This window comes from Octodon degus, unplaced genomic scaffold (genome assembly GCF_000260255.1).
Source record: "Octodon degus isolate 3935 unplaced genomic scaffold, OctDeg1.0 scaffold00141, whole genome shotgun sequence".
NCBI classification, from domain to species: Eukaryota; Metazoa; Chordata; class Mammalia; order Rodentia; family Octodontidae; genus Octodon; species Octodon degus.
The window spans coordinates 5,170,653-5,174,605 of NW_004524717.1; the positions used below are offsets into that span (position 1 = coordinate 5,170,653).

General features: G+C 38.9%; 1 pseudogene; it reads left to right on the plus strand.

Annotated features, from left to right (window-relative positions):
* Nucleotides 1-2,435: 2,435 nt before the first annotated feature.
* Nucleotides 2,436-3,685, plus strand: LOC101573263 (annotated as a pseudogene).
* The last annotated feature ends 268 nt before the right edge of the window (nt 3,686-3,953 follow it).

A 3,953-nucleotide genomic window follows, 5' to 3' on the forward strand; every position in this document is an offset into this window, starting at 1 on the left:
AAAGTGGAACAAAGAGAAAAAACAAGTAAAAACAACAGAAAAGAACTTGAGATCTCTGAGAAAATATCAAAATAGTTTAATGTGCTTATACTTGGAGTCCCCAAAGAAGAACACAGAAAGAAGTGGAAAGAAACAATTTTGAAGAGATAATGACCAAAAACTTTCCAAATCAATCCAAGAAACTCATCCAACCCCAAGCAATATGAATTAAAATAAACCCACACCAAGGCACATCATGGCCATAGTACTGAAAATCAGACATAAAAAGCAAACCTTAACAACAGAAAAGGTGTGTGTTCTTTCTCACCAAAAGCAATAGAAGCAAAGTAGAATAGAATGCATCATTTTAAGCTTCTGAAATAAGGATTGTTGGTCTAGGGGCATAGCTCAATGTTAGAGTGTATGCCTAGCATTTCTGAAGTTCTAGCTTTGAAACCTGGGAGAATGAGAAGAGTTACATTTTCTGGGAGAAAATAACAAACCAGATAGAACAGACTGGATACTAGATCCACAGGAACAAATTAAGGGCAACAGAATGGGGGAATAAAAGAGCAAATATTTATTTTTGTAGTTATATGGGCATTCTCATGTGAATTTTGAGAGAGTATTGACAGTTTAAAGTACCGTTTTAAAAATACTTTAAAACATTACTATTTTAAAAAATGTTATGGAACATACAGGAAATAGTAAATGGAATTCTTACACAGCACACAAAGTAGTATCATATTATTAGAAAGTAGACTATGAGCATCTCCTAAAAGAAATAACACAAAAGATAGCTAAACTCAATAGAGGAAATAAAATAGAATCCAAAAAAAAAAATACACAGTTCACTCTTCTCTCTTAACCCTTGAAAAAGGCAGGAAACAAAGGAATAAAGAACCAGTCAGATAAAAAGCAAGTCGAGCGAGAAACATAAATCCAATCATACTGTGTAATAATTATGCTGAATCCAAATGAGCTAAACATTTTAATTACATTTCAGAGTTTGACAGATTGGGTAAAAAGGCAAGGCAAAACCTGTACTGTTAAGTATAAAGACAAGCTTAAAATAAAGACAGTGGAAATGCCATGCAATATTAAGCATGAAAAAGTTGGTATGGCTGAATCAATAGCATAGAAAGGATATCTTAAGACAAAGAGCATTACTAGAGATAGAGTAGTTCATTTCATAATAAAAAGATTAACATGTCAAGTGGATGCATAGATGTAATTCATAAAGTCTGCAGAATACACTTAGAAATTAAAAGTACTAATGGGAGAAACAGATAAAACCACAAATGTAAAGAAAGATTTGTAACACCTTCCTATCAATTATTGATAGGAAAAATGCTAGAAGGTTGGAACAATATAATCTTCTTTCCTTCTTGACACTTACAGAACACAATTCCCACCATAGAGCAGATTCTCTTTTTAAGAGGGTGTGAGGCTTTCACCCAGACAGGCCATTTGCTGGGCAGTGAAAAGGTCCCCATACATATCAAAGGACAGAAATAATAAAAACTGATCAAATGTTAATTAACAAAAACAAACCTCTCATTAACATTTTAGTCACAAATGTTTCAGTGTGTATTCTCTGATCACCATATGATAAAAACCAAATCTTTTTCTCTTTTTTAACTTTTATTTCAAAGAATGTGTTTTAGACAAAAACAATGATTATTCAAATCCTATTTCCTTGGATCTTTAAAAATATTCTTTCAAGCAGAAAGGGTTCAAGAAGAAAGTTAAGAGCATAATTGCAGGCTATTTTAGAAAAAAGCAAAACAAAAACAAAACAAAAAACAATGAGACCCTATTGAAACTTTAAGAAAACAATTAAATTCAAAGGAAACATTATAGACCCAAATATTTTTACTACTTAAAAAAAGAACATAAACTGAAGCACACAGCAGAAAAAACAAATTAGTGGAAAATAGATTGACTGAATAAAAACATGGTTTCATGACAAGAAACAAAATTGAAAACCATTTGGTAAATAGAAAACAGAAAACAGAATTAAATGTAACATGTAATTTTAAAACGAGGGGGGAGCTACCCGCTCAGGCCCCCCTCCTGTCCCTCTCTTAGACAGGAGCTTTCTTTCTCTCGATAAATATATTCTGCTCATAACCTCCATTTGTTCCTCAAATTTATTCTTCAGTTTTAGAGAACACAAATTCATGCAGGTCAGGTCAGGAGATCATTTTTCCCTATGTCATTTGGAGGTTCCCTCTATGGTTTGGAGGTCACCCACCCAAGATCAGTTTTTCTCCCTGTATCATTTTAGAGGTTTCCACTGAGATCATTGGACAGAGGAGAAGAAGAGTAAAGGCTGTCTCCACCAGAGTAAAAGGAGCGTAACAATTTTACAGTGCACTTGAAGTTTGCTGGAGCTGCAGAAACAGAGAAGAACTCATTGAGGATGCAAAAGGACTAGAAGAGAAAAGAGAAAGATGGCAGCAGTCGTGCACCAGGATTTGGCCCAGCTCATGAATTTGAGCAGCTCCCATAAAGACCTGGCTGGCAAGTATCAGCAGATCCTGGAGAAAGCCACTCAGTTATCTGGGGCAGAGCAACTAGAAGCTTCGAAAGCTTTTGTGGAAGCAATGGTAAATGAGAATGTCACTCTTGCGATCTCGCGACAGCTGCTGACTGCTTTCTGCACACATCTCCCTAACCTGCCTGGTAGGTAGTACAGCCAAAGAAATCTATCACTTCACCTTGGAAAAAATCCAGCCCAGAGTTATTTCATTTGAGGAGCAGGTTGCTTCCATAGGACAGCATCTTGCATCCATATATGAGAAAGAAGAAGACTGGAGAAATGCAGCCCAAGTGTTGGTGGGAATTCCTTTGGAAACAGGACAAAAACAGTACAGTGTGGATTATAAGCTGGAGACTCACCTGAAGATTGCAAGGCTGTATCTGGAGGATGATGACCCTGCACAGGCAGAGGCGTACATAAGCCGAGCGTCCCTGCTCCAGAATGAGTCCACCAACGAGCAGTTACAGATACACCATAAGGCATGCTATGCACGTGTTCTTGATTACAGAAAATTCACCGATGCCACACAAAGGTACAATGAGCTCCCTTACAAGACAATAGTCCATGAAAGTGAAAGACTAGAGGCCCTAAAACCTGCTTTGCACTGTACCATCTTAGCATCAGCAGGCCAGCAGTGCTCCCGGATGCTAGCTACGCGCTTTAAGGACGAGAGGTGCCAGCAGCTCGCTGCCTATGGGATCCTAGAGAAAATGTACCTAGACAGGATCATTGGAGGAAATCAGCTTCAAGAGTTCGCTGTCATGCTGATGCCTCACCAGAAAGCCACCATGGCTGACGGTTCTAGCATTTTGGACAGAGCTGTTATTGAACATAATCTGTTGTCGGCAAGCAAATTATATAATAATATCACCTTTGAAGAGCTTGGTACACTCCTAGAGATCCCTGCTGCTAAGGCGGAAATGATAGCATCTCAAATGATAACAGAAGGACAGATGAATGCTTTTATCGACCAGACTGATGGAATTGTTCATTTTGAAACACAGGGAGCTTTGCCAACATGGGACAAGCAGATCCAGTCCCTCTGCTTCCAAGTGAATAACCTTCTGGAGAAGATCAGCCATGCGGCCCCAGAGTGGACTGCACAGGCCATGGAGGCCCAGATGGCCCAGTGAGGCCCTTGCGGCCTCTGCACACTGCGTCCGCTTCTGTGTTGTGCGGGTGGACTCACGGGAGTCCTTCCACTGCATCCACGTCACAGCCGCATACATTTCAGTCCTTTATCTGGGTCTGTCTCTTACCGAAGACGATAGAGCAGGAAGTAGAAACATTTTACAACTGTGTAGTCCCCACATGTGCAGGGCCAGTGTATGAAGCTAACTCTGATGTTTTGAAAGCTTTTTCTTTAAGCAGAGGTGAAATATCTGTGGCTAAAAAGTTTGGGATTTGTGGTAACTTTGTAGTCATGTTA